At 39.3% G+C, this 16,046-nt stretch overlaps 1 long non-coding RNA gene across 3 annotated transcripts; it reads right to left on the reverse strand.

The window, feature by feature from the left end:
- Positions 1-14,371: 14,371 nt before the first annotated feature.
- Positions 14,372-15,731, reverse strand: LOC141808864 (uncharacterized). 3 transcript variants are annotated; one of them, XR_012599932.1, is made up of 3 exons: positions 15,553-15,731; positions 14,603-14,833; positions 14,372-14,453 (listed from the first exon to the last, which is right to left on the reverse strand). It is a non-coding gene; the product is annotated as an uncharacterized LOC141808864 (long non-coding RNA). The 3 variants fall into 3 exon arrangements; XR_012599931.1 differs by having other exon boundaries at positions 14,603-14,848; XR_012599930.1 differs by having other exon boundaries at positions 14,603-14,853.
- Positions 15,732-16,046: the final 315 nt, after the last annotated feature.

The following is a 16,046-nucleotide window of genomic DNA, read 5'->3' on the forward strand; positions in this document are numbered from 1 at the left end:
TACTTTTTTTAATAAACCAGGAAATCAAGTGAAGCGAAGGTTAAAAACCTGCTGATGGCACATGACCTCAACCAAATGTTCAATGAAATGAAGTTTTCTACCTGTGACCCGGTGTGTGAACTGCTCTCACCCTCAGTTAAACTTTTTTTTTTTTTTTAATAAGTAATTTTGGGTGTCATGGTAGAATGTGTGTTTATTGTTCATTTAAATACACACTTACACACACTTTAAATATTTAATGGTGGTGACCATCTTTCAGCAGCCAAAGCAGCCGATGCATAGCAGTCCATTAGGCAAGTCACTAACTTCCATCCTGGAAACAGAGTCGTTGTTATGCTGTTTGTAGTTTAGATTTCAATTAGTCAATTAATGAAAATACTTTTATTTACAAAGCAAGTTTCATACAAATAAAACACAGGTCAGAGTTCTTTACAGCATCTGAAAAAATACAACCCAAAAATGATAAAAAGTAAAATAAGGGGAAAACACATAAAAAGTTTTGGAAGTAGAGTCTATGCACAACCCACAACCCTTATTTATTTATTTATTTATTTATTTATTTATTTATTTATTTTATCATTGGAATTTTTAAATCACTCTTTAAAACACACTTTACTTAAGATCCATGAGTAAAATATCATAAGTTGTGGAAACTTGTGAAATGGAGCCAAATGACTTTAAAGGTCCCATATTGTGCAAAAATCACTTTATTAAGTCTTTTAGTGAAATTTGTCGGTCTTTGGCTTTCCTCCCAGCTCACACTATGTGATGTTTAATGACAAACCTATACTTAGTAGTGCTTGTGAATGTGAAATCCTGACCTAAAACGAGCTGTTTGGAATTTCTGGGGTTTACTGACGTCAGCGATTCCCTTTTTTGACCAATCAGGAGCAAGTCTGACCTGATTGGTCCACCGGAGCAGATACCCCTGAACCCACTCCCAGCCCACTCCAGCAGCGGGGAGAGGAGTGTGGCTGTTTTTTGGCTGTAAACGGCCACATAGTTCCATGCACAAGCTTCCTATCTCGGAGACAAGACTGAGTGGCTAGAGTTCATTTATTAAGGAAACGTGCCAGCTACACTCAGTAAAACTGTGCATGTGTGTGCTAGTCACTTCACGGCCGACTGCTTTTCCAACTTTGGACAGTACAACAGAGGGCTAGTGAATAGATTGGTCCTGAATCCAGGCGCATTACCAACCATCCGCCAACAAACCTCAGACCCTGGAAACGTGAATATTTTAAATGCTGTGTGCTGTGGAGCAGATGTAAGAGCTTTTCCTCAGTGTCCCCCCCCCGTCTCTGTGTTAGCTTCAGGATGCTAACTTTAGCTGTGGTTAGCCTGTTGTTTTAGCCTGTAATGTTACAGTAAACAAGCGTCGCTGTTTTCTAAACATTGTGCACTCAGAGCTCGTGGCACAGCTCTCAGTGACGCTGAAGAGCGGGGCGGTATCAGCGGTGGCTCATTTACATATGAAGGTCACGCCCACTAAATCAGAGCGTTCTGAACAGAGGGGCTATGAGAGCCTGGAAACAATGCTGCTGTGCTTGATTTATTGGCTTTTTGGACCAAAACATGTTACTACCATTTCATGAAGACATCAATGATCCATATTAAGCTGCAGAAAATGAGCAGAATATGGGACCTTTAACTGCTCTAACTTTGCTTTCTTTCCCGGAGTAAACTTCTAGATTTGATACGCTTTCTTTCTTTTTGTCCTAACCTCTCTCCTAAAGGACAGGGCTCATTTGATTTTGGTGTCTCACTGGAACAGGTGGCTATCTCAAATGGTCATAGTTATCAAAAAGTGCAGGAATACAGGTTTTAAGGGGCGATGGGGTCAACAAAGGGGAGCTTAAAAGGTAAAAATGGGTCTTACTATCTTTACTTTATAACACAACATTCACTGAAAGGGGCAGTGGGGTGAGTTTTGGGGGATTAACACAACTTGTGTAAAAAAATGAGAGAAAAGGTGACGGACCCACTGGCAACCAATCACCTCAGCTCTCACCCCCATACAAAATGTCCATTTGACCTTTGACCTCACTATAAGGTTAAATTTGTAACTTGGCTAAGACTTTCATATAAGATTTTGATTATGTGTCCTTCAAGTTCTACTAAAGATGATTATTTTTTATGGTTTTCCATACAGGATTAAGTATTATTATTGATCAGAGGTAATACAACTTTTACTTGATTAAATGACCTTAAATCCTCATCTGCTTTTAAGGGATGTTAAAATATTTTATGGAAAGCAAACATGATAAAGAAAGAGGTTTTTTGAACACTCAAATGAAACAAATGCCCCTTGGACTTTTTTCTTCCACAGTCTGATACCTATTTTATCTGAAATGAACTCGAGAGTCTGAAGGGATTCAAAATATCCAAGAATTTAGCATTGCAGAGATACCGCAGCTGAACGCCTCCTGTGCTGTGGAGATGTTGCAACATCAAGGTAAGCTGAAACAACTGAGGAAATATTGTTTGAAGCCTGCCGCCTCTCAGACTGACCTCTCTGCTTCTGCATTCCTCCTTCCAAGAATCCACAGCACACTTCTCAGCCTGACCCTGTGGCCATGTATTCTCCTTATTCTTATTGAGGTTTCTGAGAAAATACTGTCCAACAAACTGGTTTGTAAGTGGGTTGACATTCCCCTTGAATAAACTCTGCACATATCCCAGGGTCTCTGTGCTTAATATCAGAAACATTTCTCATTTTCTTTCTGCTCTAGAACTCGTGACAAAATCCCTGGACCTTTTAATGTTGGTTAACTGAAATCTCCTCAGAACAAAAGCCTTTTTATAGGCTTGTCAGTGCTGAGTTACTAGTTGTTTTTGGCAGGGAAATAAATAATGACCCTAAAGCTTCATTAAAGAAAGGGATTCAAATGTTGTACTGTGCCCGGGTTGAGCCCTGAAACACTCAAGTGTCCTATTGGATGCTCCCGTGGTAGACAAAACATGGAGAGCACTTTATGTAAGCAGAAACAGAAATAAAAGAAGATAAAAGGGTCCCATAGGATGACCTTCCTGTGGAAAGAACATGAAGATTTCCCACAAAGCCGGCCCAATATGCTGGACAACCTTGTTGGCCTCTGTGTGTGGATAAACAGTCCATAGTTTTCTCTTTTACCACAGATTTGAAGGAATTATTCTCAAACAGTTTTAACCTTGAAAAGCATTTGGACTGTCCCTTTATTTGACCACAAACAGCTTTAGCTTCTTTCTACCCTCAGCCACTGAATTCCATGAGATCACTGCTTACTGCATGTGTAGCACTTCAGTGAAGGTGTATAGTTAATTACCCATAGGACAGGTAATCAATACTGTTTACTTTGCTACACAGATCAGAGTTTATTTCCATTAAGTCGTTACTTTAAACCACAGATTGCAGGGTACAGTCATGGCTCATGGCTTAGAGGAAGTCTTCAGCAATCAGACAATTGGTAGCTTGGCATGTCGATGTGTTAGTGGGGAGGAGGCCTGTGGAGAGCTGTGGACAGGCCTTTGTGTTTGTGGTCCACGCCTCCAACATGTCAAGAACCAGTGAAGAGACTGCATGAAACTTTAGATGAGTGAAAACCTAACTTAAAAGCAGGATTATGGGTGTTATTATCTAGAACAGGGGTTCCAAGATATTTCAGCCCACTACCCTCTGAACAGTGGGGCAGAGACTTGTTACCCTCTGCTGTGGGAATACCGTAAAATACCAAATAGTAGCCGGCGCGTTTATTTGTTTCAATCACTGAGCAGACCAGGCGTTTATTTAGGACCGGGCGACTATTTGGGACAGGCGTTTAATTCCTTTCCCTGCAAATAACATTAAGCGGAAGTGGTAACATCTTCTTTGACTCTTCAAAGCCTCCTCATCTTTACATTGTTATTGCATAATTCATCCTGGCAGACTACCTGCTATTGTTTATATCTGGCACGCCGGGCGTGGACTGATACACTAAGTGGTGAGAGCCTCGTAGCCAGCTGTGGCTCTGCAGCGGAGGTAGCGCCGTTTTACGACACGATGAGAACTAGAGCCTTATTTAGCGGTGTTGTTGTGTGAAAGTAACGCGCTGAAAATTCTCTAAATAAAGCGTGAATGCCCATAGACCCATATCAGATTTTTTCAGTGGGAGTCCGTTTATTTGTGTTTTGGGTCAAGTAAAATATGTCCCTGTCTGAGTGCAGACTCAGACGGGGCAGACGAGCAGGGAGGGGGTGTTTGGTGCGAGCACTCTGGGCTTCTGCTGCTCAAAAAACACTGCTCTCGAGTCACGTGTGTGCCGAACCGATTACGTCGATCCTAACGGATCACAGATCAATCATGATCCGTGATCCTACTAATAAGGTACAGTCTGATTATGTTTCTTTGACAAAAATCAGTTTTCAAGAGTCAACTGTAAGTTGTGAGCTCAGCTTTTGCATGTGTGTTCTGTAACTATGACTGCGGAATGAAAAAAAGAACAAAAGAAATGGACCGCGGCTCGTAGGCTGCGCCGAATAACTTACCATACCCCCGGCGTTTATTTGAGCGGGCGTCTATTTTTCTAAACGTGCTGCTACACTCGGCGTTTATTTGGAACCTGGCAATTAATTGGAACTCTGCGTTTATTTGGTATTTTACCGTACAACAATAGGCCATTCAAAGGGCGTGGTCACACCGGCCAATTGAGCCGTGCTTTACTCAGGCACGTCAGATCATACCTCGAGTCCACGCATTTGTGTTCATGCAAGCGGAAGCCCACCTCTCTGAAGCATGCCAAAGCAGAGAAGTGCTCAAGCATGGCATACTTATGGTCACACTGGCCAAGCAAACTGGACTTTAGGTTGAAGCATGCTTTAAAGAGGTGTGAAGAGTTTGAAAGTGATCTTGAAAAAGCCTCCCTTCTAGATGTATACACGATCATAATCCACACTATAAAATGAGATTATCAGCACCAAGACTGGACTGATCCAAGTCTCTATGACAACACCATGCCAGCTAACAAAGTTTGGTAGAGAGAAGAGAGATCTGTGTTTTTCTCTGCTGAAAATGATTTTTGTGATTCATTTTGTAGTGATGGTGGAGACTGTCAGACAGAGAAAGGACAGAAGAGCAGAAGAAAGATAAACAGGAGAGGGCTAGAGCATGAGCTAAAGGCTAACACAGGAGCTAAACTGTTTGTGCTAATGTTCATTCCAACCCACAGTCAACAGTTATTCTGCAGTGGTCTGTTCAAACTTGAGAGTCTATCAATAAAATGAAGAGTGAGGTTACGTTAGCTCTGATTGGTAGATGACTGGCAGGACATAACCAGGATTCACTAACGTTACACATTACAGACACATCTCACAGCATCAGGCTGTCAGCGCTTTATATGGACGGCTACTAAACTACTGTACAAACTGACAGTTAGCTTGTTGTCACGTTAGCCTACAGATAAGTCGTCGCACCGGGCTGCCGATAGCACTACATACAGCAGGCTACTGACATACGGTACAAACTCACAACATTTGCTTGTTGCCATGTTTTAAACCATAGCACTACATTACTGTACGAATAAAAACCTTACTGTGTTGCGTTGTACCTACTAAAAAGTTGTCTTGAACAAACAAAAATTAGTTCCAAAACACACGCCTGGTTAAAAGTCACATCTTTATGACAGTGTGTGTGAGACTCCGGGCCAGAAGTTGGCGAGGCAGGCAATTAAAATGGATGCTCATAGCATCTTAAAGCACGGTACCCATTGCCAATGTGACTGCGTCCTTAAAATAAACAAAAGAGATGACCAAAGATCTTTAACTCAGATGGTCAGTAGGAAACTTGACTGCCTATGTGCACCAATTGCTGAGTGTCCTAAGTGCATTTGACTCCACTGATAACTTCGCTATCCTGGCTTAGTCACATTAGGGGTCTTGTTAAGAAAAAAATATGGAAAAAAGATCCAAAAGCTTCTGTTCGCATGGTTTAAATCAAATATCATTATGTTTTAGTTTTTTTGTTTGTTTTCCAAGTCTGAACACCATACACTGTAATGTGAAAATTTGTTTATTTACTCCCCCCATCCCTGGATTGGATTTTTATCAAGGGGCCAAAAACACCTACATACCTATTTAGTTATCAGTTTTTCTGGCATGTTTAAATTTGCCAAGCAAATACATTTGCCTAACCCAGATTAAAGAAAAGGTTAGCATTCTTCACACACACGTTACTGTACTGAAGACATTATAACTGTCCATTTCTCTAATGCCAGGAGCTAAGTGTTGAGATCTGTCTGTGTAGTTTCACACCTTTGCACGGAGAAAAGCAGCTTGAAAAGTCAAATTTTATTAACAGCAGAAGCATGGAACTGCTCTGCGTCGGTTTTATTAGATCTAGTGGCTTCTGACACCGTCGACCACTCTGTTTTATTACAATGCCTGCATGACTGGGTTGATGTCACTCTCTCTGCCCTTGAAGTGCTCTTTCAGCAGAGCATTTCACATCTGCATTCACAGATATCAGCTTCTCTGTGCCCCAAGGTTCAATCCTGGGTCCTTTATTCTTGAATTCTTTATTGAGGTCTGTGATACTTAGATTTAATGTGTAGCCAAATAGATGTGTGGATAACACAATGTTTGACCTAACCTATTCTGATTGACCTCGATGGATGAGCTCTTCCCAAAACGGTCTTAGAAATATTAAAGATGCCTCACAAAGGTTTTAACTTTTTAACCTATGAGCTTTATTTTACTGAAACACTCAAAATAATTTGAAGCAAACCACAGAAACAAAAAGGGACATGAGACCGCAGAGCAAGAGATGGAAAGGTGCCACAGCTCAGTTTGATTCAACTGTTCATGAAGCGTTTGATCGTGTTTTACAGTTGAACAATTTTATGAAAATATTTCAAAGTGGAAACAAAATATTAGGAGGGAGCTTCATGTGAGCCATGCGTGTGTCACAAGTGCGCTCTGGTACTTTCTCAATAGAAGTGCACCCCTATTGGACGTACCAGATACTTAAAAAATCTAGACCAGCAATCATTTCATATGAAGGGAGAAAACGCACTGAACTGTCGTGGCAGGACACTGCAATATGAATGGTGACAGACCACACTCCTCAGCTGCCAGGGGGCACTGCAGCACCCTCAGCACCCCTATTTGAGTCTTAGGGTGAATTCCAATTCTTCCCTTAACCCTCAATCTTAACCCTCATTCTCAACCCTCAATCTCAGTGACACTCAAAACCAAGTGTTAAGGGCTATTTCGTGACTTACAAATGGGACACCCCTTAAATGCAGTTATGTCTTCAGACTGTGGGGGCAGCACTCTGCCCAAGCTGCATTCCGTCTGCCAATTTAAAAAAATAATAATAAGAAGAAGAGGCCATTTCTGTAGTCTCTGAAATGACATAGGGACAACATTGTTTATTATTTTTCATATCAGCAGTGTTAACCCTGTCAGTTTCATCATGAGCCAGAAACAGCTATCACTGACAAGTCTGCGGGTTTTTTGTAGCCTGACAGAGAGAAAAGACCGCTCTGTTTATCTTAGTAACATTAGCTAAATACAGTAGAATATACGTCAGTCCTCTGTTGCTATACAGTGTGCAGGGCCCGTAATCATTAGATGTGCTGTATTTTCATGCAAAATACAGACTAAATGTTCCATCCATCTCCGCTACAATAACTTTAGGTTATGAATGAAGCTGCACACTGAAACCGGGACCGCCAGTCCAGCTGGCTAACATCGTCAAATAAAATGAATGTTATGCAACAATGAGGTCAACAATCCGTGGAGAGGGCTTAAATAAGATGATATAATGGTTTTCGAAATATATTTCTATTTCATATTGACGAAAATACTTAATTTGTAGCTCGTTTTTTTCGCCGCTTTGGATGCCATGTTGGTTGCGGTGAACCTGATGAAAAAACACAATGCATTCAGGGTAGCCCTTACTCTCACGGGTGGTGCCGGAAAATGAGGGGCCGTACAGCCCTCAAACTTGTCCCTTACCTTAACATTCTGAGAATCGGACAGCACTGGCGCTTCGCGGGATTGCGCATTTTTGAGATTGAGGGTTAAGATTGAGAGTTGAGGGAGGCATTGGAATTCACCCTTAGGTATGTTGATGTACTTCAAAAACATGTCATATGTCACTCATTTGGCTCCTTTAAGGCAAGCAACTAGCATCAAACCAGCTTCATCTATGCTCTCTTGACAGAGAAGCTACAACATCTAGGTCACAGTGATCATTTTATTCAGAACTAGAAATGATTATTCATACCATTGTATCATCACATCTGGACTACTGTAACTCACTTTTTCTGCGTCTCAACAAAACATCTATCGATCGATTCCAACTTGTTTGCCAAGCTTCTAACTAATACTTCTCAACAATCTCATATCACCCCAGTCCTGGTATCCCTACACTGGCAGCCGGTAAGCTACAGATTTCAGTTCAAGGTGCTTGTTTTAACTTACAGAGCCCTAAAGGGTCAGGCACCGGAGTATCTTTCTGAGCTGCTTCATGTTTACACGCCTGGCAGGACACTCAGGTCTGCAGGTCACTATCTTTTAAGTGTTCCACGCACTTTGAGTCAGCCACACCCAGATTATGGAACGGTCTCTCCCATACCCTGAGAGCTGCTACAACTATCACCGATTTTAGAAAGCAGTTTAAAACCTACCTGTTCAAGCAGGCGTTTATTTGAACCTGTTTGACCAATTTGGTGCAAATGTTTCACTTCATAAAAATATGCATGAATGGGTTTTTCTGTTTGTTGCATGTTGTTTTGCCTGTTTTCATTTTTTTAATTTCTGTAAAGCACTTAGTGAGCTGTTTATGTGAAAGGTGCGATACAGATAAAAGTAACTTACTTAAAAATCAAATTATAAAATCAAAATCAGCCTGCCCGTAATTCAACTTATCTTTATTTGATCTATAACATACGGGATACTAAAATACGAATGGATTTTTCATGTATTTTTTTCACTTCATAAAGGGAAAAAAGCAAATAAACTTTTTTTAATGTTTTGCTTTTTGTTTTATATTTGACTATCAATCGAACAAATGATACGTGAAGCTGCCATTTTTTTTTTTTTGTCGTTGTTGTTTAAAATCTAAAACACATTCCTTAGCACTTGAATGAAGATATCATCTTCATAGAGATTAATCATGGTTTGTGAGATTATCACCGATGGAAGCCGTAATGTCATATCTATGACATTTTCTCCCTGCTTTTACTCTCCATACAGACCTTTCATCAAAATACACATACATTTACTTATACCATACTTTACACACTTATATACTTGTACCTTTTCGTACACCCACATACACCAAAATCTGTTGAAAGTCTGCTGTGATTGGTCAAAACTACTCAAACTTTAGACAGGAACTAGAATAAATCTCACCCTTAAAATCCAGATCCCAAACTCCAATAATACGGATTACTATGAGGGAGAAACTGGCTAAGAATCTTTATATCATTTGGTTTTGAGCAATATATTTAAACATACACTAAAATTTGGTCAAAATATGACAAATTTAAACCAAGGCAGCACTTTGAGACATTTCAAAAGTGAGCTTCTTTTATATGTTGCATTTGTTGTTCTACTCTAGAGGTTCATAGCGATTACAGTCTGTATTCCTGTTTTGTGAAACACAAGGACAGAGAGAGATGAATTGATGAGATTTTTTTCCTACAGCTTGTACTTGATGCAACAAAAGCTGCTCCTGAAAGCAGCACAATGTAAATAAAATACATCACTTGTATGTGAGGCCTTGAATCACATTCTTGTTCTATTTATTTATACAAACAAAAAAAGTGGAATGTCTTCTTTGATGTTCAGTTTCTGACAATTATTTTCTCTTTGTTTATTCCTTTCACTTTTAACGTTTTTCCTCCTCCTACCTTTGGGTAAAAAACAACCTTGTTCACAGTTTAATCTGAAGCTTTGCTTCACACATTTCCTCTCTTATAGCCTCCATGCAATAGCTGATGGTTCAATGTAAAATCATTTTAGACCTCTTTCTTGGTTCCAGTCGTCATTTCAGTCATTTTTTTCTCCTGCTGTACACATTTATGTGTATTCTTACACATAGATAACAAAAACATGGTTTGTAGGTAGAGAATAGAGAGTGCTTTGTCCACTGAGTATTGAAGATAGGGATTATGTGTTGTAATGAGGGGTAATCAGTAAGTACTCTCATCTCATTTGGCTTTTCTTCCTTTACCCAAGCGGCCATTACCCTCGTGAGCTCTGCTGCTGCTGCTGCATTACTGACCTCTCACACCTCAGCCCCTCCCTCCTCTTCCAAACATTATGAGTGTTATTGTTCCTATTTGTCAGGGAGTGTTAAATTGGAAACTACAAATGCAACCTACATTACATATCACTAAAAAAATGGAGCACACTCTTAGTTTTAACGCCTTAGCTTTTATAATCAAGTAAAAGACAGAAGATGGCCAAAGACGAATACATTGAAGCTTCTGTCATTTGCAAAAGATGATAGGAGCTAAGAGGTGGGAATGTAATTGTGTAAATCAAGTGTAACTCATGTATGAACAGTTTAAAGTGTAAGTGTATCCAGGGTTTTTCAGGGGATTTTCACAGTGGAATGTATCACCAACTGAGGGAGAGGGATAGAATTTCATTGTGGCTCAAAAACAGAGGCGAGGCAAGGGATCAGGCTCTAACAGTAGCCTATGGTGAAATATTTACTTGGCCTAGATTCATATCTAAAGAGCTTAAAGAAGCCCAGTTATGTAACAGCGTCACTGTTAAATGTTTAATGTTGTGTTGTTGTGAACACACTGGAGAGGCCCAACCACGTCTAATGAGTTCAGCGGGCTTCCTTGTACATGCATTTGCATAGTTCAGATTTTTTTTCTTGTCTTTTCTTCAAAACTCTCCTCTAAGGTTGACTCCAGAAAACAAATTGACAGGATGCATTGGTTTCACAGGGAAGTCACGTGTTTCCTCTTCAACCTGAATCTGCTGAGTGGCTCCATTGATCCACATTCTGTTACTTTTGTTCGTTATGCAAAGTGAGACTAACTTCTATAGCTGCCTGATAAGTTAAAAGTTTTCTCCCTTGTGTCACTGAGGTCTGTCTCAGTGCTAGCTGTTTGGGGATATGAGCTGCACTGAGCCATTGTTCCTACATCTCTTTAATTAGCCGCAAGTACGCCACTTCTATTGAAGCAGCTTGTCCTAATAGTTCCCTCACTATAAGGAGCCCACTCAGCACTCATGTGTGCAGATCTGCACCCCAGGGCCAAAAAAAGACAGCAAGGATAAAAAGGCAGCTTGGTAGGGGAGCTTTTGATGAGCCTAATAATCCAACCAGATCTGTCATTTTCATGAAAAGGCTTTTTTTGATTCTATTTTTGAGGCTGCTCTGAGTGCCTGTGTCACTAAAGGCAAAGAAGCAAAAATGAGGTGCTCTGAGAATAATAAAAACCCTCGGGTTTCTCAGTGGATTAAATTTAAGTAATTCTGCTTTTGTTGTATCAGTCCCTTTCCAAAGTTTGACTTTATGGACTCCTATCGTCACACACTTACCACGCTCTGTTGGAAAATAAAATGATAGAGTTGATGCAAAAGTGCTGTATTCAGAAGGGATCTACGTTAAAGAAACTGTTCCAGACATATTTATTATACCCACTTTAACAGCTGAGCTTCAGGAATGCTGTTTTCATTGCCACCTTCTTTTTACAGTAAAAAAAAAGGAAAGTATCAGATTCTATTGAATAGATCAGTGAACAGAGTAAAACATCAATCAAATAATCTTTACAATTGAAACAAGGACTGAGCCAGGATTTTAGTTCTGGGTGGGCCAGACAAATTCTTGCTGAGTGTTAAGTTACAAAAGTTTGTAGATTATTAATTTAACACATAAAAATGACTGGCAACGTTACTATGTGTTGCTTTTAAGAGGATTTGGTTGCTTTTTTCACTTTTAATCACATTTTTATAACCCTCTGCGTCAGATAGATCTAACTGTAGTCGCTCTCCATGGTACTGACCAAAGAGTGGCACTATAACGCACCAGTACCGCATTCTATTTATTATAAGCTGTGAGAACAAGGACATTAATCACGGTTAAATAAAATGAATAAAAATCTACAGTCTTTCCCAAAATAATGTTCTGATCCCACCCAAATGAAGCTGAATGTTTCATAACTTCTTTTTTTCCCCAACAGACTAAAAACATGGCTCATTTTACAAAGACAGAGCATCTAATGCTAACAAAACCAACATGAAGTGACAAAATTTTACCATGCTCTTTTTTAACCCTCTCAAGGCAGACATTGCAGATTTGCAACAGCTTATTGCTAATGACCCAATTACTCCACATCCACATTTTATGAGCCTTTTTTTCTCAGAAGAACCACTGCAGAACTTCGTTGTGCATTAGCAACAAACAGTTTCCCACTATCCCACCAATTGACAGAGCTGTGTCACTTTTAACATGGCTGCCTCCTTGGTTTCATCTAAAAAAAGATTTTCAAGGCGTGAGTTTCATGTAAGTTTCACTACCAACCTCCATTAATTTGAAGCCAAAACTGCATAAAATAAATCCTGAATATATACAGATGTAGTACACGCCAATTAGTAGATTTTATTTCCTCTGGGTTTTTCCCTAGGGGTAGCTTTATCACAGAATGCATTGCATGTGAAGGTCTCTCTAAAAAAAAAGTCAGAATTGTATAAAACTACCCCATATGATATTTTTCCCCAAGTATCTGATTTTTTCTGTTACTAAAAATTAATTTGAACCTGAAGGGGTTAAACCAATTAAAAAATACATATTTAGATTATAAGAAAAGTTAGGGGTGGGCCTGGGACCTTTGGGCCCACCCATAAGCAGCCCCTGGCTTGGACAGTGGTCAATGTGACAATTACTACGTATTAGGTTCTTCTAAAGATTGCTGTTCATCGAGAATCCACTTAAGGCTAGCTGCAGAAAGACCGGAAACCACATGCACACCTAGCCAAAAAGCAGCTTTTTACAGCATAAAAAAAATATATATTTACAGCCTGGTGCAAAAAACAGCATGGGTCTGAAATGTTAATTTCCCTATTGACACACACTGTACAGGCGTGAATTTTTTTCTAACTCAGCAGTTAAGAAGATTTTAGGATTGTCTAGTTTTCCAATCAGAGGCACAGCTTAGCTCACATAACCTACAGGCGCCCTGTTGCTGTTAGAAAAGGAAGCTCAAAGCCCACTTCATATCCACATTACAAAAAACTGACATCGTATCGAATGTTTTCATCTTAATATCAGTAAATGATGTCTAAATTGCTTGTAACAAGTAAACATAAAAAAAAATCTTCCAATGGGATAAGAGAGAAGTTAATTGAGTTAAGACAAAATCCTAGTTAAAAAATTTTGACACAGACATTTTTCTATGCCCACCGGCAGATTTTCTACTTGTTACAAGCAATTTAGATCTCATCTTTGTCTTTTAATAAATTGAAACAAGACGTTTCTGGACTGGTAAAGAGAATGTATCTCATATAAAGTTTAACAAGAACATTTTTTTTCCAGAATCAAGACAAAAACACTTGAAAGATTTCAGTTTTTTGCAGTGCAATGTGGCTGCATCCACGGATTGGTTCATTTCACTGTTTCAGGAACAAACGAGTGATGTCGCAGTGACTACGTCCATATTTTATAAAGTCTATGGGTCCACTCTAACTTTGACCTGGGTGGGCTGTTGAATTCATGTCAGTTAAGTGAAGGACCCAGATGCAAACACAAACCAATAACTGCCAAAAGGTTGAAGGAAACTTAATTATTGTTTAAAAGAGCTGCAGGCGAAGCAAGCCAATTTGAAGAAAGAACTGCAAAATTTCAACACTTCAAAGCAGGTGTTTCTGTCTTATTTCTCATTTTATCAAACTTAATGAGCCACATCCACCTGTCAAGTCCAATAAAATGTCTTATTTTACAATATGAAAAGAAATAAAATGAAGCCTGAATTGCTGGCAATTAGAAAAAAATGCCAATGTGAAAGTAAGAAGTTACCTGTTGAGTTTCTTTGTTTTTTTTTACTCTTAATAAGAAAATCAGCCCTCATTATAAGCTTTAAATATCTTTTAACAAGACATTTCTCTGGACTGGCAGGTGAATGTGGCTCTTATAAGGTCTAATCAGACATTTTTTGCTAAAAATAAGATGTAAACACTTGACTAGATTTTGATTTTTGCAGTGCACAAGGCCAAACGTGACTGACTTTCAGCCGGAGCAGGAGGGGTAAATTATTAGACAGAAGAAAAATGATATTAGGTCTGAGAAACTACACATTTAAAACCATAAAAGCCGAAAACTTTGTGTTAGGGTCTGTGCTAAACCTGGGTTTTAAATATGTATAGTAAACTTGTTTGATACTTACAATTCCAGATCGGACTCCACCAGAGTACCACAAACAGCACTGTGCCCCGAGCCAAGTGGATCTTTTTTCACCCACTTTCTGTTTTCACTGCAAAACACAGGTCAGCACAGCCAGCTGATGATGCTATCCATCCTCTATGTCTGCATTTTTTTTGTCAGTCACAGTCAATCAAAAGTTTTAAACATAAGTTTCTGTAAAATCTCATGTGTGTTGATTTACAAGGGTAAAACACTCACCACATCTTCAAAGTGTGATGACAGTGTCCTCATATGGGGTTAACAAGTGGGTTCAGCTGACGTCAAAAAGCAAAACCTTGGTGGGTGGTCTCCCATACTTTGATGACCACTTAAGGCCGGCCTTCTCACCCAGTGGTGGCTTGATTAGTTGACAGGTGTTCAGTGGAAGGAAGGAACCAGGAGGCCACACCCACTTCACAAAGAGAGTAAAGTCCACCTCCAACCTTCGACCTTCAAGCATGAGCACTGAACTTGAGAAATTTAACAGGAAAAAAGCTTAAAATGTTGAAATCCCATTCTGCCAGTTAAAAAAAAATAAAAATAAAAAAACGACACTTTGCATTGTCAAGATTTTTTTTCTTTTTTTCCGAATTAAAATCATTATTATGAGCTTCAAGTGTGTCACAATCGATTTCTCTATCATATTGAGAACAAGCTAAGCTAGAACATACTTAAGAGTAAAGCTACTGTTTTGTCTTCATTAAAGTTTCTTCCTCTCTACTTTCTAAAAATTATGACTTTTTTTAAGTTAATTTAACCTTTTATCTAAAAACTGACTTTTGTAGCTTTTAATTTTGACTTTTTATCCAATAATTTTGACTCTTATCTCTCATATTCATGATTTTTGTGGCTCATAATTATGACTTTTGTCTCATAATGTATGTCTTAATAGGAGCAAAAAAAAAAAAAAAAATCACAAAAAAACAAAGTTCTATTTGTTTGTATGTTTTAACTGGCGGAGAAGGGCTTCCATAAAATGTCTCTCTATTGAAGGTAGGGTCTGCAGGATTTTTCTTTCTTGTTTCTTAACACACAACATTTAAGGTGGGCTTCTAACTGCCAGTAGCAGCCAGACTCACAGCTTCTGACCAGGACTACATGAACACACTCACTAGCCCAGCAACCACCTGCAGCATCACCTCTCACGTGGGAGCAGAAAGCTAACTCACGTTGTTCTTCGTCACGTGCTGCTCTCCAAGTTCCTGAAAGCGAGTGAAAGTCGAGCTACACCCTCGTTTAGGAAAAAAAATGTTAGCGTTTCTTTTCCTTTTGGTTTTTTAGTTGTTTCTCTGTGCTACCTCCAATATCGTAGCTGCAAGAGCTTCTTCCGCGCGCTAATTAACACGCACAGTCACCTGCGCACTGTTGGGCGTGCTGTGATTGGCTGAGGTAACCACGTGCTCTACGCACAGAAATATCCCAAAACAACCCAAACGAATAGGCAGAGGAAAGGTTCAAGGCAGACAGAGATGATTGAGATCATTCCTGTGAAAGTTGACGTTTTATTTTCAGTAGGAAAATCCTGCAGACACATATAAGGTTTAAAAAGAGGACAATGAGGATCACTTGTGTCAGGAAACAGAATTTGTAAATAAATTATAACTTTAAAGAAAATGCATCTCTTTATGTATCACACTGTCTCATTTTAGGCCTTCTTCTTTTT

This window comes from Halichoeres trimaculatus, unplaced genomic scaffold (genome assembly GCF_033239565.1).
Source record: "Halichoeres trimaculatus isolate MK-OKI-2021-1 unplaced genomic scaffold, fHalTri1.1 fHalTri1_scaffold_19, whole genome shotgun sequence".
NCBI classification, from domain to species: domain Eukaryota; kingdom Metazoa; phylum Chordata; class Actinopteri; order Labriformes; family Labridae; genus Halichoeres; species Halichoeres trimaculatus.